Raw genomic sequence first — 27,560 nt, forward strand, 5'->3', positions numbered from 1 at the left:
TGAAATAAAAGCCAGACAACTTTTTGAACCAACAAAATTTTTTTTATTGTACTGGTATTAATCATTTTTTACTGAAAACGATTTTTATTAATCTGAAAAAATTCTGAGTTTTTAATAGCAAAAAACTATAAATTAACATAGTGTTGGGTGGAGATAATGCTGGAGGGGCTACCACTTTGGGACACTTCAACATTGGGAGTGTGGAGAGAGGACTGGGATGGTGGTGGTGGGGAAGGATCGGTAGGTAAAAGAGGTGAAGGGGTTGAAAAAGAATAAGAATGGGAGGACATGTGGGAGGCAGAAGAGGTGGTGGGTGGTGGAGAGGATGGTTGGGCAGGGACTGGAGGCGCAGAAGATGTGGTTGGGAAATGGTACGGGGAAGGATGTTGGAATGTGGCAGGATGGTGGTACGGGGCAGTTTGGTGGTATGGGGAAGGTTGCTGGTACTGGGGAGACTGCTGGTATTGAATAGGAGGGGAAGGGGGGACAGAGGCTGAAGGGAGGGCAGGTGTGGGTGGAATTACCGGGGTGGGTGGAGGAGCTTCGGAGGTAACCTGCGCTAGAGCAGTGTGGCACGACTACATTACATGCATCTGCTGGCCAGGAGATAGTCCATCTATGCGCTCAACTACATACCTGAAAAATGTGTGGTTTGGAGTTCGACTTGCATCTGAATGCATGCTTTGCAAAAGTGTTTTGACCTCAAGAATGCTGTTGCTGAGCATATTAAAGCCTGCGGCAATTTGCTCAGACAACACTTTGAGACAGTTTTGAAAAGATGCATTCAGATGCAAGAATTCTGGCGCATAGCTCTTTTCCTGACCCCTCTGCCGCTGCCGCCCAGTACCCGCAGGTGTACTAGAGGTGGCAGCGGCAGAAGGGTGGGGTAAAGGGAAAGCTATTTCCTCACCAGCAGATTCATTGAATGGAGCTGGCCACGATGCTGCAGCGCTGGTGGATGGGATGGAGGGATCACATGTAAGGGCAGGCTGTGAAGGTGCAGATGGGTGAGGGCAGTCGAAGTGTCCCTCGGTGGCGGTCTCGTGAAGGATCACCCCAGAAGGGTCCAACTGTGCAGGCTCCCGAGTGCTGCTTACGGTGCTGATGAAGAAAGAGAGAAAAACAAAATTAATATATTGCTATTGCATGTCCCTGGCTAAAACAAAAAAAATTGTTAGACATGTTACATTTTTTTGTACATGCGGTTTTTAATATTTACCTTCTGGACACCATTCTTGTCCGGAGGAACGACAGGGCGTGCGCATACTTGTAATTGCTCTTGCGTCCTCCAGAGCCACTCAGGGCCCGCATTTCTTTGTTGAACTCCTTCTTGAAGCGATCCCTGATTGACCGCCACCGCTTCACAATTCTCTCCCCTGAAAAGAGAAAGCACAAATTGGTTATTATACAACATCAGGGTTTCCCAAAGTCCACTCCTCAAGACTCCCACGGGTCATGTTTACAGGATTTCCATAGTGTTGAACAGGTGATATAATCATAGATGCCTTGATGATACTTCCACCATCTGCGTAATACAAATGAAATCCTGAAAACAGAACCCAAATAGGGTCCACGAGGACTGAAGTTTGGGAAACACTGGTTTACATGCAGCCACATTACTGAAATGTGTATACTTACGGTTTAGAATCTTGGACCGAGCATCGAGGTCCTCCCAGTTGGCCAAAAGTTGGGCAGAGATTTCCTCCCACATCTTCCGTGTGACTATGAGATCGGCATGGCAGCGGTCCCCCATGTTCCACAGCGGCTCCCTTTCTTGGACCAGATCAATGAGGAGGTCAATGTCCAGCCCCCCCTCCTCACCGTCCGAGTCAGGAGCACGCTGTGAATCCTGTTAAAGGAAGACAAAAAAAATGTTGCCTCAAAACTAGACACAAAAAAATCATCAAAAAACATTCTACCAAAAAGACAAAATAAAAATTTTTTAAAAATAACTGGCAAAAAAGGGTGTAAAATTTTTTTTAAAAAAATTTAAAAAAAACCCAATAAAATTTGTAAAAGATTATTGGGAAAAAAGGGCCAAAAAACTAAAAATTTTAAAAAATGCCAAAACAATTTTAAAAAAAATTGAGAAAAAAGTTTTAAAAAAAAGTAAAAAAAGGGGGAAATAATATGTCGAAAAATATTTTCGAAAAAGTTAAAAGAAAGGTGAAGAAAAAAAAAAAAAAAAGGTACTTACACGATGACGACCGCCGTGTTACACATGCCAACTGCTCTGGGAGGCACTTTGAGGACCTCTTGAATGGCCAAAAGATTTCGAAGGCTATAATAAAAAACATAAAACAAAAAAAATTTGTTCTTGGATGTAGGCATATGTGCTGTGTGCAGTGTGATATCTGCAATCATCTATTTATATTTGTTGTCTGCAGTGTGATGTCTTTACTAAATAGTTTTATATGTGTTGTGTGTACTGTGATGTGTTTCTGTGATGCATGCAAGAAACTTACGAATTGTGAGCCCACTCCCGATATCTCTCCACCCCTTCTTTCTTCTTCTGGGAGCTCCTCTTCAGCTACATCTTCATCTTCAAAATCCTTTAAAGAAAAAAAAATATATTAAAAAATATATTAATCTATATAAATTATATATATATATATATATATTCATCTTATCATTTCAGGTCTGTCTGTCTGTCACAATAATCACACGTAGGTGCTTGGTAGGGTTCAGCTAGAGCGCGACAAATCAGTGACAGACGCAGACGCAGTCCGGAGTTCTAAAGACGCACGCCACCACTAACGTTGGTTGATCAGCGGCGCTAGAAAAACATACAATAACAAAACAAAAAAGGAATATACTCACCATCCAACGGCCCCCAGACTCTGTTCCTACTCTCACCACGTGCCCGGCATCTTCCGGTCACAGTATATGCTTTGCTCAAAACGCTGATGATGTCACTCTCGCCCAACGTCATGAGCGGTCTTTGGCGCAAAGCATTACTGGGAACAGAAGATACAAGGAGTGTGTAGAGAACAGAAAGAGTCCGGAGGCCATCAGATAGTGAGTATATAATTTTTTTAAAATGTTTATATCCTATCTTTTACTATTGAAGCTGCATAGGCAGCATCAATAGTAAAAAGTTGATGACAATTGTAAGGCCAGCATCTACTTTACAAAAAAATATAAAAAAAATTTAAAACATTTTTTACCTGTAAGCGCTGTTGATGCGAGGGAGGGCTCCCAGAAGAAGAAGACATTTCCACTACTGCTGGCGGCCTGTGATGATGGTGGCCAGAGTCTGATGCTGGTGGCGTCTGCTGCTGTGCGGCGTCTGCTGCTGTGCGGCGTCTACTGCTGGGAGTGTGGCGCCCCTGAGGGTTCAGTCGCCACAGAGGTACTGCAGCTCCTCCTGAGGTGTGGTACCCCACTATCCAGGTAAGGTGGAGACACCTGACCACACTCCAACACCTGCACCCCACACCACAAAGGAGTGTAGCAAAGTACCTTCGGCGGCTCCCTGCTTGGAGTGTAGAATAGCACCCCTTGGTGGCTCCCTGCTTGGAACACGAAACATGCTGGGAGGTGGGTGGAGTTTAGTTCGCACAAAAGAGCGGGAAGAGTTGAATCAGTCAGTGAGTCTTTCATTCAGTCAATGAGTGAGGATGTAGAAGAACGGAGAGTGAGAAAGAGAAGATCCCCGGGAGAGGGATGGAAGAAGGAAGTGCTGCAGCAGGCCACAGTGATCTGGGTCTGCTGGCACAGGAAAGAGACAAAGGAAGCTTGATTCTCCATTGGAAAGAAGGATTAGTACGGAACGTGAGGAGAATAAGAGAACAAGGACCAGGGTTAGATGAGAACCCTTTTCAAGTTCTAAGTGCAAGGCCGGGGTCCGGTCCCCGAGGTTGTACGGATGCTAATGGTCCTACAGCAGACACCGGAGGAATAGAAGTAGTGACAACTTTATTCCCACACAAGACTTGGGGGCACAACAGCAACATATTAGTGAGCCGGGACTAAGTAGCAAGGAGTCCCCGAAGCAGGCTACAGCTGTTTGCCGTACAAGTAGAGTTCATAGGAACATCTGACAGGAGGAACTCCAGTGTAACTCAGTACTAGGAGTACTTCATACAAAGGCGCTATAAGAGGAGACATTCAGAAAAGGCACATATGTTGGCGGAGTGTTGGAAAGGAGTACTTCATCTTGCCTGGAAGTTGGCTGTGCTCCTGACCCGGAGGACACGGCATGGATGCGGGCACCTGTACCTGCAACAGACTGTGAGTAAAGCTTTGGAACTACATGCCCTGGTGTCCTCCACTTATTCCTGTGCCAACCTGCCCCGCATGGCTACATCCCTTGTGCCTGACACGACTCCATCTAAGTGTCACTTCACCTACACTGCCCTGGGACTATAGCCCTGCCTGTGGAGGGCTATAACATCACTGCTGCACCACACCATCTGTCCCAGAGGATCTGTCTGCAGCGTCAGCTTACATCTCTATTGCCGAACACCACAGGTGGCGTCACGAATCACTTATAAAAATTCACCACCATACGCACACTGAAGCAACCCCCTTTGCAATGGAGCCCCAGGGCCACGGACTGGGTCACTGCTGCCGTGACAACCCCCGTTGAGAAGATCAACCACCCCACGGCCCTGGTGAGTGAGGGCGCTCCAACTTGGCGTCACAAACAGGATGACGAATCCCGGTGCCACCGGGTTCTGTGTGCCTACGATTTATTGGACTTAAAAGTTTGTAGAAATGTGCAGAATAACCAATTTGATAGACTGTAAAATGAATGCTAAAAATGGCCACCAGCGCGGAGAAGGGCGTGACAACATGGGTGGTCCTAAGAAAAGACCGCAAACTGTCCTGGGCCTCCCCTGTCTGAACTTCTATGCGACAGCAACATGGCCCACCCCCCGAGGGGTTCGTATACTGGCATGGTATGGAGGAGTAGGAAGAAGACGCCGCCCCCAGAAGGAGGAGCGGGAGCCAGTGGCAGGAAAAGAGTCGAGACAGGAAGAGAAAGGAGAAGACGCCATGACGGAAGGAGAGAGGAGGCCTGAAGCGCGCGAGGAGGTTGAGCTGAATCTCCCCGGCGCAATGGTTGAAGGCTCCGACCCTGCTTCAACAATGAACCGCCGGCAGCTGGAGGACAAGATTGCCCAGCTGACACAACGCCTGCAGCTGAAACAGGAGGCTCTCTGGACCCTGAACTGGCAGCACGCCCAGGAGGGGCCTACGCCCGCGGTACCTTCACCACCGGTACCCACCGTCTATGCCCTGGTTCTCCCTCGGGCAGCATCTGTGGAACCTGCAGCCGCTGCAATGCCATCAACAGCGCCTGTCACCATCTCCTCGCTGCAACCGCCGCTGAGCGCTGCCTACCCGGAGGAGTTACCGGAGGGCCCAGGAGCTGAGCAGGGAGAAGCTGAACTCCTGCCTGGACCTGACGCTGCTGCGCAGGTCCCACTGGAGACCCCCGCGGACCCGGAGTCGCCAACCGCTCCACCCTCGTCTCCGATCTTGAGTCCGGTTACACCAGTGAACATTGTACGCCGCCGGGAGGCTCCAGGTATGAGCGATACCCCTCCCAACGGGTTAACTCCCGAGTTTTCATATAGTGAGGCCAGCATGCTTGAACTCCAAATGGGACGATTAGATGAACTATGCTCTCAATTCAGAAGCACTAAGCTTACCGCAAAGGGGAAATGGAAGAAGTCCCTGCTGAAAAGGGTCAGGCTGGAACAAGCGCGTCCCATTCAACATCTTCTGATCTCAGCAGAAGAGGCTGAGCAATTGAGGGGTGTCACCGTACATCATGGGTTTCCTTTGCCACAGATTCAGGATCCCCGCCTTAACCCCTACAAGCGCCCACAGACACCGCTACCACCAGATGTCAGGCCAAAAATCAAGGCAGTGGTGCTGTTAACAGCAGTACCACCTGAAGTGACGGAACCACATCCCTTGGTACCCATTGGAACTCCTGCAGAACCACTGGTAGCAGAAATACCACCTGTAACAGCTGATGTGCAATCTGTACCGGAAGCAATGACAATCGCTGCCATTCCACCTGAACCAGTGGATGCCAATCTCACTCCAGGAGAAAAGGAGTACCTGCAATTTGTAGACCGCCAGCAACAGGATGAAGACACCCAGAGCATCTTCCATGGAAGCAGCAGCCAAGAAAACCAGCTTCCAGTACCCCAGGAGGGGACCCCCAATAAAGAAACATTCCATTAACTTTGTTACCCAGGAGGGTATTTGCACCGTTGTGCCTTCTTTGTTATCATGTTCACTTTGGTTTTACAAGTTTTTGCCTAGTTGCGCTGGCAGCATATTTTTCATTGAACTGTGGAGATCATGAACACTGAGTGATCCAGAACTTTATTGTAAATAGTTTGCACCTCTTTAGGTGCCCTTTCTTGGTTTTACATAGGTCTTTTATAAATAAGAACTACCTCAACGTTGAGCATGGCTCCATCCTAAGGACACTGCAAGAGATCCCGGCTGGGAGCGGTGTCCAGCACTTACAAGAATTATTGAAGTTTTGATGTGAAGTATTTTATAATGTTCCTTATGACAGTATTAATAGAGAATAGCTTTTATAAAGAATCTAGTTCATAGAATGAAATGACTAAGTATGGAATGGACAAGGCAACTGTTAGGTGGATTCATAACTGGCTTAGTGATCGGACCCAAAGAGTGGTCGTAAATGGCTGCACATCCAGTTGGAAGAATGTCTCAAGTGGGGTACCACAGGGCTCTGTCCTGGGCCCTGTATTGTTCAACATCTTTATCAACGATTTAGATGAAGGAATTGAGGGTAAACTGATTAAATTTGCTGATGACACAAAGCTAGGAGGGATAGCTAATACTAGAGAAGAGAGAGAGAGGATTCAAAAAGATTTAAATAAACTGGAGAAGTGGGCAGCAACTAACAGAATGGTTTTTAACAGGGAGAAATGCAAAGTACTACATCTGGGCAATAAAAATGAAAAAAGCATATATAGAATGGGAGGAATAGGGCTAAGTGACAGCACATGTGAAAAAGACTTGGGTATACTAATAGATCACAGACTGAATATGAGTCAACAGTGTGATGCAGCAGCAAAAAAGGCAAATGCAATTCTAGGATGTATTAACAGAAGCATACAGTCTAGATCACGTGAAGTCATTATTTCCCTCTACTCCTCTTTGGTCAGACCTCATCTGGAATATTGTGTCCAGTTTTGGGCACCACATTTTAAAAAAGACATCAACAAACTGGAGCAAGTTCAGAAAAGAGCGACCAGAATGGTGACCGGTCTGCAAACCCTGTCTTATGAGGAAAGGTTGCAGGATTTGGGAATGTTTAGTTTGCAAAAGAGAAGACTGAGAGGAGACTTAATAGCTGTCTACAAATATCTAAAGGGCTGTCACATTGTAGAAGGATCAACTTTATTCTCATTTGCACAAGGAAAGACTAGAAGCAATGGGATGAAACTGAATGGGAGGAGACACAGATTAGATATTAGAAAAAACTTTTTGACAGTTAGAGTGATCAATGAGTGGAACAGGCTGCCACGAGAAGTGGTGAGTTCTCCTTCAATGGAAGTCTTCAAACAGAGGCTGGACAGACATCTGACTGGGATGATTTAGCGAATCCTGCTTTGAGCAGGGGGTTGGACCAGATGGCCCAGGAGGTCCCTTCCAACTCTACGATTCTATGATTCTATGATTCTATAATGTTTTAATAAAGAGATTTGAATAAAGATGAAGATTTGAAAGATGCAGGTGACGAACCAGGTATCCACGGTTGTCACTTAGGGTTAATAAAAGAAAGTATAATGCTTGAAATAGCACTTTAAATTAGGTAGCATAACTTTAAATATAGATAGATAGTTAAATTGTTTGCAACGTTCAAGAATGAGTGCCTCTCATATTGAGATGATTAGATAAGAACCGTTCATTTTGCATTACAAAATTTTGTATGTTCCTGTATTTTTCAACTTTTGTTTTCTTGCAGCTCGCGGATATGCTGTGTTTAATGGGGGGGGTGTGGCACCCCTGAGTGTTCAGTCACCACAGAGGTACTGCACCTCCTCCTGAGGAGTGGTACCCCACTATCCAGGTAAGGTGGCGACACCTAACCACACTCCAACACCTGCACCCCACACCACAAAGAAGTGTAGCAAAGCACCTTCAGCGGCTCCCTGCTTGGAGTGTAGAATAGCACCCCTTGGTGGCTCCCTGCTTGGAACACGAAATGTGCTGGGAGGTGGGTGGAGTTTAGTTCGCACAAAAGAGTGGGAAGAGTTGAGTCAGTCAGTGAGTCTTTCATTCAGTCAATGAGTGAGGATGTAGAAGGATGGAGAGTGAGAAAGAGAAGATCCCCGGGAGAGGGATGGAAGAAGGAAGTGCTGCAGCAGGCCACAGTGATCTGGGTCTGCTGGCACAGGAAAGAGACAGAGAAAGGAAGCTTGATTCTCCATTGGAAAGAAGGATTAGTACGGAGCGTGAGGAGAATAAGAGAACAAGGACCAGGGTTAGAGGAGAACCCTTTTCAAGTTCTAAGCGCAAGGCCGGGGCCCGGTCCCCGAGGTTGTACGGATACTAATGGTTCTGCAGCAGACACCGGAGGAATAGAAGTAGTGACAACTTTATTCCCACACAACACTTTTGGGCACAACAGCAACATATTAGTGAGCCGGGACTTAGTAGCAAGGAGTCCCCGAAGCAGGCTACAACTGTCTGCCGTACAAGTAGAGTTCATAGGAACATCTGACAGGAGGAACTCCAGTGTAATTCAGTACTAGGAGTACTTCATTCAAAGGCGCTATAAGAGGAGACATTCAGAAAAGGCACATATGTTGGCGGAGTGTTGGAAAGGAGTACTTCATCTTGCCTGGAAGTTGGCTGAGCTCCTGACCCGGAGGACACGGCACGGATGCGGGCACCTGTACCTTCAACAGACTGTGAGTAAAGCTTTGGAACTACATGCCCTGATGTCCTCCACTTATTCCTGCACTGACCTGCCCAGCACTGCTACATCCCTTGCGCCTGACACTACACCATCTAAGTGTCACTTCACCTACACTGCCCTGGGACTACAGCCCTGCCTGTGGAGGGCTATAACATCACTGCTGCACCACACCATCTGTCCCAGAGGATCTGTCTGCAGCGTCAGCTTACATCTCTATTGCCGAACACCACAGGTGGCGTCACGAATCACTTATAAACTTTCACCACCATAAGCACACTGAAACAACCCCCTTTGCAATGGAGCCCCAGGGCCACGGACCGAGTCACTGCTGCCGTGACAACCCCCGTTGAGAAGATCAACCGGCCCAGTACCCCACGGCCCTGGTGAGTGAGGGTGCTCCAGGAACGTCTCCTGCCGCTGCCCGGCGTCTGCTGCTGGCGGCGTTGGCTGATGCTGGGCTGCGTGTTCTTCAGCTGCGTGGTGTCTGCTGCTGGCAGCATGCACTTCAGCTAATGGCTGAGGGCCCCACTGGCCCGCTGGCATATAGTTTATATATGTTTCCTGGGGGTTGGCCAACTTCTGAGCATGCTCAAACGTAAAAACCGGATCCGGCCACCGGATCCTTCTTTTGCCGGATCCGACGCAGTGCGGCGTCCATAGACTTCAATTGTTGCAAAAAAACGGAATCGCCGGATCCGGCGTTTCCGGCTTTTTGCCAGAGACAAAAAATGGTACTGTTGCAGACGCCGGAATGCAAAGTTTCGCCGGATCCGGCAAAAAACGGACGAAACGCAAGGCCATGCGGCACGATCCGGTACTAATACAAGTCAATAGGTAAAAACCGGATCCGGCTTTAGATTTAGCCGGATCCGGTTTTTAAAAAAAGAGCTGGATCGCACCTAACGGCGAAAAACTGATGTGTGAAAGTAGCCTAAGCCTTGGGCTACACAGCAATGTGTTGTGCTACGCTGAAATTGCAGGGATGCATTGCAACACTGGATGTAATCGTTTTCTATTGTGTTCCACTGCGACCTGCAACTTCCTGCAACTGCAACACAGAGTTGCAAAATTATACTTTTCCAGTCCTAGTTTTGACTTACAAATACTGATGTAAAATACTGACCAAATACTGAACATGTGAACTTGACCTAACTGATTTCTTTTTTGTAAAGCTCAGGAGGTTCACCTGCCTCAAATAAAAATTGTGTACATATATTTTAAGAGGGGTCTGCTAAAAAAAAAAAAAAAAAAAAAGTCTGAAAAATCCCCCAAAAAATGCTTACAAGACTCTTCCTATTCATTTCATGTCATGTCAAGACTTGACCAAGATATATCTGAACACAGTTTTTTCAAAGGTTTTATGGGTTGATGAGATGAGAATGACTCTTGATGGACCCGATGGATGAGCCTGTGGCTGGATCAATAACAGGCAAAGACTCCCACTTTCACTGGCATAGTGGTAAGAAATGGTTACATAGGAATGTAGTAGACCTGGGTTCCAAAAAAGAGCTGGTACAGCAAAATAAAACTGGACTATCCAGTCAGCTACCAACATCTTGCCGCCTGAGCGGGAACAAGTGACATCACACAAGCTCACCAGGCTGTTATGGCAACCTGAAGTGTAGTAGAGCATTGGGAGCTGAAGAAGAACACAGCACCCAGCCTCAGGTCTAGGAGTAACAAATACAACTCTGGTTTCCTGCTGCCACCACTAGGTGGAGTAATTGCACTCAACTGCCACTGTATAAATCAGTATGCCCTGAGCTCCCTCTAGTGGATATGGACAGACAAAATTTTAACCTTGATATACTGTATCATCACTTGCTGTTTAGTGGGGGTCGGACCTCTAGTGCCGTCCTGTTACTGAGTCTTTATTATCTAGCTGTTGGGCAGCAAGGGTTTCACATGCTTTTCTTACACAGTGACCTTTTACTATCTATGTCTGCCCTGGTTACATCTGCCATGACTTCACATTTGGAATCTATAAGAGAACGTGCTATATGCACATACAGGCAACAGACTGATCTAATGTATAACTGTAGAGATTTCTAATGTTAACCCAATGTGCTGATTACTTATCGTGCAATATTCCTGGAGCTCTGTGCCCAGCTGGTACATAAAGGGTTCTGACACAAGAATGTTCTTTCCACGGAGATATCTATTCATAGGGACGCATCTTCCTAGAGGCAATGTCACCGGTGCAATATGGCATTCTGTACCCGCAGGGCAGTCACATTCTCCAGCCAGAGCTGCTGTACCGAGAGGATCCTGGGATTACAGATATATATAAAGCAGAAGGTGCTCTGACTGCGGTCGTCATTGACTGCGAAAGAAGAAAAGAAAGCAAAATAATGTACTAAAAATGTTTCTTTTATCTCTTTGGTGCAAATCTCATTATAATTTTTTTCCTATTTCAGTACCCTATAGAAGATTGGTGGGTGTTCGAGACATGAGACCAAAACCGATCATTCAACTGTCCCCGAGAGGGGCACAGCTCAGCCCTTACTACTCTCTCAGTGCGCTCTCAGACGGGAGCTGTGCCCTTCTGTTTGCACAGCTCTCGGAGTGGGGAGAGGTAGTTCAGTGATCAGTGGAGGTCTCAGAACCAGGACCCCCATCAATTTGCTTTTCTTTGTTGGAGCGTTAAAATATTAACACCTTATAAAGGTTTAGTTACACTTTAAAGGTTTACAGTGCCTTGTGAAAGTATTCGGCCCCCTGGAACTTTTCAACCTTTCCCCACATATCATGCTTCAAACATAAAGATACCAAATGTAAATTTTTGGTGAAGAATCAACAATAAGTGGAACACAATTGTGAAGTTGAACGAAATGTATTGGTTATTTTAAATTTTTGTGGAAATTCAAAAACTGAAAACGGGCGTGCAATATTATTCGGCCCTTTAACTTAATACTTTGGTGCACCACCTTTTGCTGCGATTACAGCTGAAAGACGCTTGGAGTATGTCTCTATCAGTTTTGTACATCGAGAGACTGAAATTCTTGCCCATTCTTCCTTGGCAACCAGCTCGAGCTCAGTGAGGTTTGATGGAGATCGTTTGTGAACAGCAGTTTTCAGCTCTTTCCACAGATTCTCGATTGGATTCAGTTTATAAACTGAAAGAACAATTTACATTTTACTCAAAAATCTATATATATAAAGTTGAATGTATGTATGTGTGTATCACCAACCAATCACGAAGCATCTTTCATTTCACCAGAGCTGTTTAAAAGAAGCTGAGCTGTGATTGGTTGCTATGAGCAACAGTTTTTCCACTCGACAACACCTCTGCAGACACTGACCGGGTGGGAGAAATCTATCAGTATCTAATCCTCTCCTGTGTGATACCATCTGCTGAGCTGTGTATCTAATCCTATCCTGTGTGATACACGTCTCAGCAGTCAGTATCACACAAGATAGGATTATATACACAGCTCAGCAGTCAGTATCACACAGGAGAGGATTAGATACATGGCTCAGCAGACAGTATCACACAGGAGAGGATTAGATACACGGCTCAGCAGACAGTATCACACAGGAGAGGATTAGATACACAGCTCAGCAACAGGATGTGCCAAAGGAGAGGATTTTAAACGTCTCCAGTTTCCACTTCGACTCGCATTTGCAATGCCCATTAACAAGACTCAGGGACAGTCCTTGAAAGTAGTAGGGATCGATTTGCAATTTCCATGCTTTTCTCATGGTCAACTTTACGTGATCTGTTCAAGAGTTGGAACTGCCAAAAATCTGTTCATTTTTGCACCAAAAGGAAAAAACAAAAATCTTGTTTATCAAACGGCTCTTGAATGAGTTGAAAATAAAATACTATCAATACTTGGGTAATTGATTAGTTAATTTGTGTTGCAAATCTGTAGTGTTGAATATATGATGTGAAATGTTTTTATGTGCAATATAATCATTATAATTTGTTATAACTACAGTTAGTTACTATGCCCAGGCAACACCGGGCTCTTCAGCTAGTATACTTATAAAGAGAAAAATCAGACAAACTGAACATTTGAAAGTGGTCTCTTAATTTTTGCCAGAACTGACTGTATGTATGTATGTACAGGCCCGAATTTGTAGTATAACCATTTTCCCACTGGGCCGCTGTCATGTGCGCCGCGGGCGGCAGCGCCCGATCATTTGGCCGCTTGCCAGCTGATGCGGCCACTGGCCTAGCTGTTGCTCCTGCCGCCGGCCCTCTGTGGGCACGGCGGTTATAGTTTCCAAGCCTCCAGCACTGGCACCCCATCCCCGCCGTAGCACGAGACCTCCCCCATGCAGCCACTCACAGCATCGCTTGCCTGCTCTCTTCTCTGTTCACAGGTCCTGTGATGAGGTCACAGGAGGGGAGGAGTCAGGGGTCACATGATCAGGAGCTTTTGTCCAGACCCCTGATTGTTATGAATGAGTCACCATAGGAGGCAAAAGCAGAAATACAAGCTAAGTCCAGAAAACCAGAGAAGTTGGCAACTATCAGATTGCAGACCCCTGAACCTATCAACACAACTAGCAGTAGCCGTGGGGGGTTCCTACGATGCCCTAGACCCCTCGATCACAGCCGGAGAAATACATAGGCCTAAAGAAAGAAAGGGGAAAACTAAACTGCCCCAGAGCAGACCCCAAAGCAATAGGCAGCCCCCAACATATAATGACGGTGAAGCAAGATGAAAATACTAACACAGACAGAAAGATAGACTGAGCAAAGACGGGGCCCCAAAACTACCTAGATAGGAAAGGACAGGAAGGCTGCTGTCTGCAATCTGTCAAAACCCTATCAAAGACATAAGCCAACCAGCTGATATGAAAAAGGCCCTGAAGCAGCTAGGCTTCAAAAACTGGATCAGCACTCAGGTATTTTCAGAAGACAGAGCTAAATGAATTCAGCACACCCCAGCAGGGAAATGGCAGAAATCCAGAAAAACAAAGCAAAAACAAAGTCAAAGCACAAAAGCAAAAGGCCGAGCAGCAAACTTAGCTTTGGAGAAGCAGGAATTCAGACTGGTCTCCAAGGATCCCACAGAGAAATCACCCGCAGGGCAGAAGGGCGTCAGCAGCATTATATCCAGTCCGTAACTCCACTCAGCCAGTCACAATCATCAGCCTCAGGTGTTTGACAATCAGGCTCACTACCTTTCTTTACCAGAAGAGGGAGTTCCTCGGGCCTCAGTAATGAAGGGGAAAATGAACTCACAACTCCTGATCATGTCACCCCTGACTCCGCCCCTCCTGTGACCTCATCACAGGTCCTGTGTGCTCAGCCTTGCCTTTTGGTGTCTGCCGGACTCTGCTGTGCTGGTTGTCGTGGTGCTGGATGAGGTAAGTATGTGTGGGGTCAGGAGGGGTTTACAGGGTAGATGTAGCAGAGCTGTGTGTGTATGAGGTGTACGGAGCGGAGCCATGTGTGTATGAGGTGTACGGAACAGAGCCGTGTGTACGAGGTGTACGGAGCGGAGCCGCGCGTACACGAGGTGTACGGAGCGGAGCCGCGCGTGTACGAGGTGTATGGAGCGGAGCCGTATGTGTACGAGGTGTACAGTGCGCATCCGTGTGTGTACGGTGTGGAGCCGCGCGTGTATGAGGTGTACGGAGCGGAGACACGTGAGTACGAGGTGTACGGAGCGGAGCCGCGCGTGTACGAGGTGTACGGAGCGGAGCCGCGTGAGTACAAGGTGTACGGAGCGGGTTGCGCGTGTACGAGGTGTACAGAGCGGAGCCGTGTGTGTACTTGGTGTACGGAGTGGAGCCGCGTGTGGACGAGGTGTGCAGAGCAGAGCCGTGTGTGTACGGAGTGGAGCCATATGTGTACGGGATGTATGGAGCGGAGCCAAGTGTGTACGAAGCATACAAAGCGGGCTTTTCCCACGGACACAGGAGAACATGGCGGAGCGCCGAGGAGCATTTTAAAGCACACACATGACATTCCACCTGAAGTGATGTGCTGGAAGCTGACCGGAAATGAGATAATTTCTTGAGATTGTGACGGAACCAGGAATGCTTCAGATCCATCACCGTGTCCTCCTCCGACAGCGCAGACAGCAGGATCGCATTGGAATCGGGATGCCGGCCATGTGAGCGGATCATGATATGTCCTGCACCGGGAGGCTCAGGTGGGCACTACAGTGGGAGCCGGGCTGCTATAGTATCTTTATAGTATGTTTCTTTTTTTCTTTCTTTCTCTGTTCTTTCTCATTCTCTTTTCTGTCTTTCCCTCATTTTCTTTCTCTCTCTCTGTTCTTTCTTTCTCTCTCTAATCTTTCTTTTTCTCTCTCTCTGCTCTTTCTTTCCCCTCTTTCTTTTTCTTTCCTCTCTTTCTTTCTCTCTGTTCTTTCTTTCTTTCTTTCTTTCTCTCTCTGTTCTTTCTTCTTTCTCTCTCTGTTCTTTCTTTCTCCCTCGCTCTCCTTTCTTTCTCTCTCTCTCGCTCTCCTTTCTTTCTTTCCTCTCTCTCTCTCTGTTTTCTCTCTTCCTTAGTGCCAGTCAGTGTGCCCATAATGCCAACAACTGTGCCCTCAGTACCAGTCAGTGTGATCAGCCGTGCTAAATGGGTGCGATTAGGCGTGGACATGGGTGTGACTAGTTGTGAAATGGGCGTGGCCTAAAATTTGCTGCGGCGCACTGTGCACGCCACAGTCTTTGTCCCTCTTTCCCTTCTTCAAAATGTGGGAGGTATAATAGGGGCAGCTATGACCAGGGGGTCTGGTTGCCCAATGGATAGCAGTTCTGCCAGGAATTCTATCACCGTGCGTACAAAAGGGGACAGCGCTTTGGGAGGAGTACTGTACCTAAAAGCAATAAATAGGACTGAGCTGAAATCCTGGGCACAGCTGTGACTACATGTTATATAGTCGTGTTAATCTCCTCTCACTTCTTGTAACCTACAAGTGTACAAAGATATTATATAGTCACCATGTGACTAGTGGGCCTGTGTAACTTCAAATGCCAGGGCTGAATTTTAGTCCCAGTCCGGCCCTGTGTATGTATGTATGTATGTATGTATGGATACAGAGAGGGAGAGAGAAAAAAAAAGAATACAGCAGCACATGTACATGAATTTAGGCCATGTGAAAACAAAGAAAAACATTAAAACCATTCCATTTAGATAATAATCCTCAAAAATATTTTTTTCAAAAAAAATTTTTTTTTTTCTTATAGTAAGATGAAAAATGAAGGTTCTTAGTGCACAAATTGGCCAATTCATGTAAGCCCATCAACCACGGCAAGATAACCTCCCTTGATGGGTCCCTGCTCTACCGTACGTAAGCCACTTCTGGGCCACCAGCCTACAATTTTGGACAAACATGTCACCACCGGGCTAAGCCTACAATTTATGGGCAGGTAGAGCTGATTGCGGCCACCTGCAAGGCCAATGGGAGGGGTGCAAGATCAGACTGGAAGCAGCTAGCATCCAGCAACTAAATAGAGAAAAAAAAAAACGACCAGCACCTCCTAGTGTGAACACGTGCAAGCTGCAAAAACTGCACAATATAGAGAAAAAGAATACAGCAGCACATGTGCATGAATCTAGGCCATGTGAAAACAGAAAAACATTAAAACCATTCAATTTAGATAATAATCCTCAAAAATATTTTTTTCAAAAAAATTTTTTTTTACTTACAGTAAGATGAAAAATTAAGGTTCTTAGTGCACAAATTGGCCAATTCATGTAAGCCCATCAACCACGGCAAGGTGACCTGATGGGTCCCTGCTCTACCGTACATAAACCACTTCTGGGCCACCAGCCTACAATATATATATATATGTACAGTGGGGAAAAAATGTATTTAGTCAGCCAACAACTGTGCAAGTTCTCCCACTTAAAAAGATGAGAGAGGTCTGTAATTGACATCATAGGTAGCCGAAAACTATGAGAGACACAATGAGAAAACAAATCTAGAAAATGACCTTGTCTGATTTGGCAAGATTTATTTTGCAAATTATGGTGGAAAGTAAGTATTTGGTCATTATTAACAAACGTTCATCTCAATATTTTGTTATATATCCTATGTTGGCAATGACAGAGGTCAAACATATTCTGTAAGTCTTCACAAGGTTGGCACACACTGTTGGTGTTATGTTGGCCCATTCCTCCATGTAGATCTCCTCTAGAGCAGTGATGTTTTGGACCAGTCGTGGGGCAACACAGACTTTGAACTGCCTTCGAAGGTTTTCTATAGGTTTGAGATCTGGAGACTGGCTAGGCCACTCCAGGACCTTCATATGCTTCTTATGAAGCCACTTCTTCGCTGCCCTGGTGGTGTGCTTGGGATCATTATCATGCTGAAAGACCCATTCACGTTTCATCTTCAATGCCCTTGCTGATGGAAGGAGGTTTGCACTCAAAATCTCACGATACATGGCCCCATACATTTTTTCATGTACACGGATCAGTCGTCATGATCCCTTTGCAGAGAAACAGCCCCAAAGCATGATATTGCCACCCCCCCATGCTTCATGGTAGGTATGGTGTTCTTTGGATGCAACTCAGCATTCTGTCTCCTCCAAACATGATGAGTTTTGTTTCTATCTTTCTACTTTGGTTTCATTAGACCAGATGACATTCTCCCTATACTCTCCTAGATAATCCAAATGCTCTCTAGCAAACTTCAGACGGGCCCGGACATGTACTGGCTTAAGCAGGGGGACACGTCTGGCACTGCAGGATCTGTCCCTGGTGGCATAGTGTGTTACTGATGGTAGCCTTTGTTACGGTCGACTCAACTCTATGCAGGTCATTCATTAGGTCCCCCCCGTGTGGTTCTGGGATTTTTGCTCACCACTCTTGTGATCTTGCGTGGAGCCCCAGATCGAGGGAGATTATCAGTGATCTTGTATGTCTTCCATTTTCTTATTATTGCTCCCACGGTTGATTTCATCACATCATGTTGCTTGCCTATTGCAGATTCAAGCTTCCCAGCCTGGTGCAGAGCTACAATTTTTGTTTTTGGTGTCCTTCGACAGCTCTTTGGTCTTCACCGTAGTGGAGTTTGGAGTGTGACTGTTTGAGGTTGTGGACAGGTGTCTTTTATACTGATAACAAGTTCAAACAGGTGCCATTACTACCGGCAATGAGTGGAGGACAGAGGAGCCTCTAAAAGAAGAAGTTACAGTGAGAGCCAGAAATTTGCATGTTTTTAGGTGACCAAATACTTATTTTCCACCAGGGGCGGGCTGGGCCGGGTGGCAGAGAGGCATTTGCCCCCCGGGCCGGTTAATTGGCAAAAAACAGGGTCGCGTCACTTACCCGCCCCGCAGCATGTGTGCAAATGGGTCGCCCTCCCAGGGCCGTGGAGTACTCGGTACCGGGCCGGTGTCAGGGGAAGGTGTCACAGCGGTGGTGACCCGGTCCGTGGCCCTGGGCGCCCAAGTAATGGGGGAATGTAGTTAATGGAATGGAAAAGTTTGTGACGCCACCTGTGGTGCTCGACAAGGGAGGTGTTAAGCTGACGCTGCAGACAGATCCTCTGGGACAGATGGTATGGTGCAGCAGTGATGGTATAGCCCTCCACAGGTAGGGCTGATGTCCCAGGGCAGTGTAGTTGTAATGGTTGTGGAAAGGCGCAGGCAGTCTAAAGGATGGTACCCAGATGTAGCGGTGCTGAGCGGGTTGGCGCAAGAATGAATGGAGGACACCGAGGCTTGCAGTTCCAAAGCTTTACTCACAGTCTGTGGTACACAAGGGTGCCTGCCTCCGGGCTGTGTCCTACGGGTCAGAGACTCAGCCAACCTCCAGGCCAGATGGAAAGCTCCTCTCCAACACTCCGCCAACATGTACCTTTCCTGAACGACTCCTCTATTGCGCCTTAAAGTGTGAAGATCTCCAGTACCGTGGTACTCTGGAGTTCCTCCTGTCAGATGTTCCCAAGAACTCTACTCGTATGGCAGACAGCTGAAGCCTGCTTCGGGGACTCCCTTCTCCTGAGTCCCGGCTCTCTAATCAGTTGCTGTTGTGCCCCAAGTCTTAGATGGGAGTTATGCATTTACAGCCAGCTACTCCACCGGTGTCTGCTGCAGAACCATAAGTGTCCATACAACCTCGGGGACCGGGCCCCGGCCTTGCGCTGAGAACCTATAGGCAGGGTTCCTCTTCCAACCCACATCCTCTCTGTTCTCCTTACTCCTTCATTCCGTACTAATCTTTCTCTCTCTTATGGAAGCTTAGGTTGCAGTTCTACGTCTTTCTCCTTCTTTTCCCTTCCCGTGCCTGCTGGCTCAGATCACTGAGGCAGCTGCAGCACTCCTTCCTCCATCCCTCCTTCCAGGGATCCTCACTCCTGTCTGAGTGACTTCCTACCCGCCTGACCTTCTGCCAGACTGACCCTGTAATCCTACACTTTCCCACTCCTACACTCCACCCACCTCCCAGCACATCCAGTGTTCCATGCAGGGAACCACCAGAGGTGCTCTCTAAGCACTGAGCCGCAATGCGGTTGTGCAGAACTACCCTGTTGTGTGGGGTGCGAGTGTTGGAGCGTGGAAAGGAGTTCCCACCTTACCTGGATGGTGGGGCACAACACCTTAGGAGAAGCTGCAGTACCTCTGTGGCGACTGAGCCTCAGGGGTGCCACACATACATGACAGCACAGTATCACATCAAACATGGCGGCCACGGCGGTGCGGCCCGCTGTAGCAGAGAGAGGAGATAGCACTCACTCAGACACAGTGGGGCCGTGCATGTGGGCGGGCCGCCTCTCATAGCAATAGCAGACACAGGAGGGGGCGGGCGGGCCGCATAGCAATAGCTGACATGGGTGGGCGGGCAGCCTTACATAGCAATGCCAATATAGCAGACACAGGGGTGGGTGGGCCGGCTGCCTCACAGCAATAGCAGACACAGGGGGGAGGGGCGGTTCTAAGTCACTGCACTGACTGCAGGCTGAGACCGCGTTGCCACGGCAGCCAGCGACGTGCTGTGATTGGAGCCGTGGTTCAGAGAGGCATGTGTACGGCGTGTTACGTAAGCACGCCTCTGAACCCCAGCCAGATCAGAGGGAAGGGAGCGGCCACCATTGCTCCCAGACAGTGCAGAGACAGGCCACACTGAGTGCTGCTTCCTACCTCAGGCCGTGACCAGGGGTCCCGTGTGTCCTCCAGCCCCGGCAGGCTCCTCCAGAAAGGACAAGTATGGGAAAAAGTTAACCACAGACAGACATCAATAATGTGGAATGCGTACTGTGACCCTTTGTAATGGCCTTGTCTGTGACAACTTCACATCCACATTTTAGAGGGCCACATCCACCACATTACAAAGTCTGACTCTGTAATGTGGATGTGGCCCTCTAAAATGTGGATGTGCTGTGCCCCTCCAAACTGTTGATGTGACTCTCTAAAATGTGGATGTGGGTGACATCCACATTTTAGAGGGTCACATCCACATTTTAGAGAGCCACATCCACATTACAGAGTCAGACTCTGTAATGTGGTGGATGTGGCCCTCTAAAATGTGGATGTGAGTCATGTGACTCTACAATGGGGATGTGGCCCTCTTTACTGGGGATGTGGCCCTTTAAAATGTGGATGATGTCACCCACATCCACATTTTAGAGGGCCACATCCACATTACAGATTCTGTAATGTGGATGTGAGGCGACCCTCTAAAATGTGGATGTGAGTCATGTGACCCTCTAAAATGTGGATGTGAGTCATGTCACACTGTAAAATGTGGATGTAGCCCTCTAAAATGTGGATGTGGGTGACATCATCCACATTTTAAAGGGCCACATCCCCATTAAAGAGGGCCACATCCCCATTGTAGAGAGTCACATCCACATTTTAGAAAGTCACATCATGTGACCCTCTTTATTGTGGATGTGACCCTCAGTAATGTGGATGTGACCCTCTATAACAGGGGTGGGCAACTAAATTTTCCTGAGGGGCCATATGAGAGACTGACTGTCGTGGAAGGCCGAAGCAATAGGCCAAAATTAATTATTTTCAATATTAATATTGATATTTTATTATATTATTGATAATTTTATTAATATTAATTGTATTAGAATTTTATATATTGAGCAGAATTAAGTATGCTGACACCCCCCCTATATATCGTTTGAACCCAAGCACAGTCCCTTCTGTATATTGTATGAGCCCCCCCAACAGCCCCTTATATGCGGCATGAGCCCCACACAGCCTCCCTATATATACAGCATGAGCCTCACACAGCCTCCCCATATACAGCATGAGCCCCACACAGCCTCCCTATACACTGCATGAGCCCCACACAGCCTCCCTATATACACTGCATGAGCCCCACACAGCCTCCCTATATACACTCAATGAGCCCCACACAGCCTCCCTATATACACTGCATGAGCCCCACACAGCCTCCCTATAGACATTGCATGAGCCCCACACAGCCTCCCTAAAGACACAGCATGAGCCTCACACAGCCTCCCCATATACAGCATGAGCCCCCCAACAGCCTCCCTATATACACTGCATGAGCCCCACACAGCCTCCCTATATACACTCAATGAGCCCCACACAGCCTCCCTATATACACTGCATGAGCCCCACACAGCCTTCCTATATACAGCATGAGCCTCACACAGTCTCCCTATATACGGCATGAGCCCCACACAGCCACCCTATTTACGGCATGAGCCCCACACAGCCACCCTATATACGGCATGAGCCCCACACAGCCTCCCCATATACAGCATGAGCCCCACACAGCCTCCCTATATACTGCATGAGCCTCACACAGCCTCCCTATATACACTGCATGAGCCCCACACAGCCTCCCTATATACACTGCATGAGCCCCACACAGCCTCCCTATGTACACTGCATGAGCCCCACACAGCCTCCCTATATACACTGCATGAGCCCCACACAGCCTCCCTATGTACACTGCATGAGCCCCACACAGCCTCCCTATATACACTGCATGAGCCCCACACAGCCTCCCTATGTACACTGCATGAGCCCCACACAGCCTCCCTATATACACTGCATGAGCCCCACACAGCCTCCCTATAGACACTGCATGAGCCCCACACAGCCTTCCTATATACAGCATGAGCCTCACACAGTCTCCCTATATACGGCATGAGCCCCACACAGCCACCCTATACACGGCATGAGCCCCACACAGCCTCCCTATATACAGCATGAGCCCCACACAGCCTCCCTATATACGGCATGAGCCCCACACAGCCTCCCTATATACGGCATGAGCCTCACACAGCCTCCCTATATACAGCATGAGCCCCACACAGCCTCCCTATATACACTGCATGAGCCCCACACAGCCTCCCTATATACGGCATGAGCCCCACACAGCCTCCCTATATACGGCATGAGCCCCACACAGCCTCCCTATATACGGCATGAGCCCCACACAGCCTCCCTATATATGGCATGAGCCCCACACAGCCTCCCTATATATGGCATGAGCCCCACACTGCCTCCCTATATATGGCATGAGCCCCACACAGCCTCCCTATATACAGCATGAGCCCCACACAGCCTCCCTATATACGGCATGAGCCCCACACAGCCACCCTATATACGGCATGAGCCTCACACAGCCTCCCTATACACGGCATGAGCCCCACACAGCCTCCCTATATACACTGCATGCTGCCTCCATAGCCTCCCCATGTGCAGCATGTCACCCCCATATGCAACACCATGTGCAGCAGCAGCACCATATCACCCCCTCATGTCACCCACCCCAGGTGTGCAGCACCATGTCGTCACCCACCCCAGGTGTGCAGCACCATGTCGTCACCCCTATAGCCTCCCCATGCCCACCCAAATGGTCCATACACATAAGGAAAAAACACCACATACTCACTTCGTCCCATTCCCCGTCACTGTGCTTCTCTCCCTGCCTCCAGTGCGTGGACTCTCCTGAGTAAACAGCTGACGTGATGACGACATTTCATCGTGTCAGCTGTTTCACACACTGGTGGAGGAAGTGGCTTGAGGCCCCTCCTCCACCAAAGAAGTCAGCAGCGCCGCGGCGCCCATGGAAACAGCGAGTGACCAGGCGGGCATCGTGCGGCCCGTGGACCTCTGATTTCCAGCCCCATGGCTGTCTCGTTCCCGGATGTGGCCCGCAGCCGCAATTTGCCCAGGTCTACTCTATAATGTGGATGTGACCATCTGTAATGTGGATGTGACCCTCTAGGTTACAGTGTACCACAGACCCACAGGCCAGTCTGTGTCCCACTCCTACTCCAGTCCCTGCTGCCCAGTGCCTGCGCCCTGCGGTAAGTGGTGTCCTTGTCCAATATTATCCCTATTTGTTAAATGGGTGAGCATTGAGCATATTTGACAGATTCATTATTTTCTACCTGTAATATACATGATGTTTGGGGAACTTCCTTGAGTTGATGGTAGATGTTTAATCCCTGGTGCTGTGTGCACTTTGGCAGCGTGGCTATATTAGACTTGCACATGCACTTGCGCTAAACTGCATTTTGGTGCCATAATGCGCACATAATGGATTGTGATATTGTGACTTTATTGTAATGACATTTATGCCTGGAGACCCATGCTTTTTTACCAGGGTCAATTGTCCTTTTTTATCTATATTAACCCTATTTGTAATTATTATTAAAGTATTGTTTTTGTACGTAATTGTATAGAACTCCTTTTTTGGGGGGTTTTATATATACATAGTGCTGCAGAGTGCTGTTAGTGGCCATCTTAGTCTGCAGCAGTGCAGTGCTCATGTGATAATGAATTCTCTATTCTCTCATGCAAAGAAAGTGATCTGATGTCCACATGGAGTGTAATTAAATAACTGAGTGCCGCTGTAGTGTGTAATAGTGCCGTTGTCTGGACTTTGCAACCTCTTGCCCCGACGCGCGGGGCAGGAGGCTGCAAAGTCCAGACAAAGACACTGTAAGGCTGTGTGCACATGTTGCCGATTTAGATGCGTTTCTGCAGCGTATTTGGTTGCACGGATTTGCATCAAATCCGCAGTGTAGTGCACAAGCAATGTTAGTCTATGGGAAATTGAGAATTAGTGTGCACATGCTGCGGAAAAAAAACATGCAGATTTGCAGCGTTTTATTTTCCGCAGCATGTCAATTCTTTTAGCGGATCTGCAGTGCTACTACAGGAGACCCAAGCCTTAAGATGGGCCGCAGCCCGCGTCACAGTGGGTCACTGCATTGTGCTTGCCCCCCAGGCTAGAAGTTGCCAGCCAGCCCCTGTTTTCCACCATAATTTGCAAAAGTAAATCTTGCCAATTCAATCAAGGTGATTTTCTGGATTTGTTTTCTCATTTTGTCTCTCATAGTTGTGGTCTACATATGATGTCAATTACGGGACTCTCTCCTCTTTTTAAGTGGGAGAACTTGGACAATTGGTGGCTGCCTAAATACTTTTTTCCCACTATATATATATATATATATATATATATATCTTTGTTGACATTCAAGAAGGGGGACCCAGACACATTTCTTGCACAGAGGCCCCAAGCAGTCAGCAGTCAGTGTCCGCCCCTGTGTAATGCTGTTGTTGACATCCCTGTATGATGTCCACTTCCCCCTCCATTCAGGGGCGCTGACTTACTTAATGCGCTGGTGCTTGGCATGGTCCCTGGCGTGCTCCTGCTTCCTGTGTGTGCGCTGCAGTTCTGGCACGGCGCCCAGTACATTCTTAAAGTTGCAGCGTGCATATCTCTATATATAAATCTGAATATATGTGTGTGTGTATTACCAACCAATCACGAAGCAGCAGAGTGGGACCCAACCAATCACGAATTAGCAGAGTGGGACGCGGATGGAGAACGGGGCTGAGGACGGATACAGCAGGACAGTGCATGGAGAGCCGGGCTGTGGAGGAAGATAGTCTTCAGGACAGGAGACGAATAGTGCCAGCACCCTCCCAGCCCTGTCCCGGCTTAGTCGGCGCTCCCCGTCGCCAACTGCGCTATCTCCCCTCTCCCCTGCAGCTTCCCGGCTTAAATTTAGTCCCCGGCTTCTACTGCGGCCTACTACAGCGTTAGGCCATGCCCCCTGCAGGCCGCTCAATCACACGCGCTGCAGCTCCGCTCTAGCTCTGCCCACTCCGGCCAGCTCCCACTCCGGGGAACCGTAAATTTAGTCCCCGACTTCTACTGCAGCCTACTACAGCGCTAGGCCACGCCCCGCAGGCCGCCCAATCACACGTGCTGCATCTCTTCTCTAGCTCCGCCCACTCCACCCTGCTCCACCCACTCCAGCCGAACGAAAAATCTGCGCACCTCTCTCTCCTGGTCCCGGCGTCACTGCGAGTGGTGCATGGAGAGCAGGGCTCTGGAGGAAGGAAGACAGCGGGGCTGTAGAGGGAGAGAGCGGGAGAGCAGGGCTGTGAAGGAAGAGAACAGGGCTGTGAATGGAGAGAGCGGGAGAGCAGGGCTGTGAAGGAAGAGAACGGGGCTGTGGACGGGGAGAGCTGGGCTGTGAAGGAAGAGAACGGGGCTGTGGAGGGAGAGAGTGGGAGAGCAGGGCTGTGGACGAAAAGACCGGGGCTGTGGACGGGGAGAGCAGGGCTGTGGACGAAGAGACCATGGCTGTGGAGGGAGAGCGGGACAGCAGGACTGTGGGGACACCGTGACATGGATGTAGAGCACAGCTGAGGAGGGATAGAACGGGACGGCGGGTGGAGAGCGGGGCTGCAGAAGGAGAGAGCGTGATGGCGGGTGGAGAGCGGGGCTGCGGAAGGAGAGAGCGTGATGGCGGGTGGAGAGCGGGGCTGCGGAAGGAGAGAGCGTGATGGCGGGTGGAGACCGGGGCTGTTAAGGAAGACAGCGGGACCCACAGTTAGATACCATGCCAGGGCAATGCCGGGCTCTTCAGCTAGTACTAAAATACTAAGTGCACTCTGTTGTGAATTCGCTTTCTGGCCTACCTCTGGTTACTAGTGAAGGTAGTGGAGCTGGTTATATTGACAGAGGGGTTGCAAGTTCTCTTTCTGGGCTCCCTCTGGTGGTTATTGGAGGTAATGGAGCTGATCTGATTAACAGAGGCTTGCCACCTGATAATGAGGAGGACGATTGGAGATCTGGAGTTTCTGACTGGATTTAAGACAGCCGACTCCCTCTATCCCTGCTGGTGATTTTTTCCTGCCTCCTGAGGTCTTAGTTTCCAGCTCAGTCCCTGCATGCTCAGCTAAGTGTTCATTTGCTATTGTTCACATTTGATCTGGTTTGGTCTATTTCAGTTTTGTGTGGTCAGCTAGCTCCGGCTGGGGCTGTGCTGAATCTCCATCCACATGTTACTGCTTGTGCCAGTTTGTTTTTGTCCCTTATTAGATTGGCCTCTTTTTGCTCTGCTTTCAGAATATACCAGAGTGCTGATATAGTGGGTGAAGTCGTGCGACTTCAGTATTTTTCTATCAGACGCGTTGGACATTTTTTGCAGGTTTTCTTTGCGTGATTGCAGACAGTGTCTTTCCTTTCCTGTCCTGTCTAGTTAGTGTGGGCCCCATCGTTTGCTCAGTCTATTTTCCTACCTGCGTTTGTTGTTGTGAGTTCATTTTCCCCTTCACTACTGAGGCCCGAGGAACTCCCTCTTCTGGTGAAGAAAGGTAGTGAGCCTGGTTGTCAAACACCTGGGGCTGATGATGATGACTGGCTGAGTGGAGTTAATGACTGGATATAAGGCTGCCGACGCCCTTCTGGCCTGCGGGTGATTTCTCTGTGGACTTCTAGGAAACCAGTCTGATTCCTGCTCATCTAAAGCTAAGATTTCTGCTTTGCCTTTTTGCATTAGTGTTTTGTTTTCCTTGCTTTTCTGGATTCTGCCATTCCCTGCTGGGGTGAGCTGAATCTCCTTTTGCCTGTTGCTCTGTCTTCAAAATATTCCTGAGTACTGACATAGCCTTTTTTGAAGCCTAGCGTCTTCAGGGCCTTTTTTACTGTCAGTTTGTTGGCTCTTATTTTCATAGGGTTTTTCACGGATTGCAGACAGCAGCCTTCCTGTCCTTTCCTATCTAAGCTAGCTTGGGCCCCATCTTTGCTCAGTCTATCTTTCTGTCTGTGTTTTGTTCTTTCTTCTTGCTTCACCGTCATTATATATGGGGGGCTGCCTTTTGCTTTGGGGTCTGCTCTGGGGCAGTTTAGATTTCCTTTTCTGTCTTTAGGCTATGTAGTCCTCCGGCTGTGATCGAGGGGCCTAGGGCATCGTAGGAGCCCCCCACGGCTACTGCTAGTTGTGTTGATAGGTTCAGGGGTCTGCAATCCGATAGCTGCCAACTTCTCTGGTTTACTGGACTTAGCTAGCATTTCTATTTTTGCCTCCTACGGTGACTCAATCATAACAGAATCACCCGCCATACCCCAGATCCTAGGGTACTCAATTGCAGGAAAGAATTGTATAAAAAAAAAAAAAAAAAGTGTGTATATTTTTTCCTCTATATCTCTGAGGCCGTAGGGGTATTTTTTTTTCTCTCAATGGAGATAAAGCAATTGTCTGATCGTGTGGAGCAGCTCGCTGCGGAAGTGCGGGGAATTTCTGCCTACCTTGCTCAATCACATGCTGCTGAACCAAAGATTCCTACACCTGATGTATTTTTTGGAGATCGGTCTAAATTTTTGAATTTCAAAAATAATTGTAAATTATTTTTTGCCTTGAAGCCTAACTCGTCAGGGAGCTCCGCGCCACAGGTTCAAATTGTCATCTCTTTGCTGCGT

The sequence above is a fragment of the Dendrobates tinctorius genome, unplaced genomic scaffold (genome assembly GCF_039654945.1).
Source record: "Dendrobates tinctorius isolate UK_male_01 unplaced genomic scaffold, ASM3965494v1 ptg000116l, whole genome shotgun sequence".
In the NCBI taxonomy this organism is placed as follows: domain Eukaryota; kingdom Metazoa; phylum Chordata; class Amphibia; order Anura; family Dendrobatidae; genus Dendrobates; species Dendrobates tinctorius.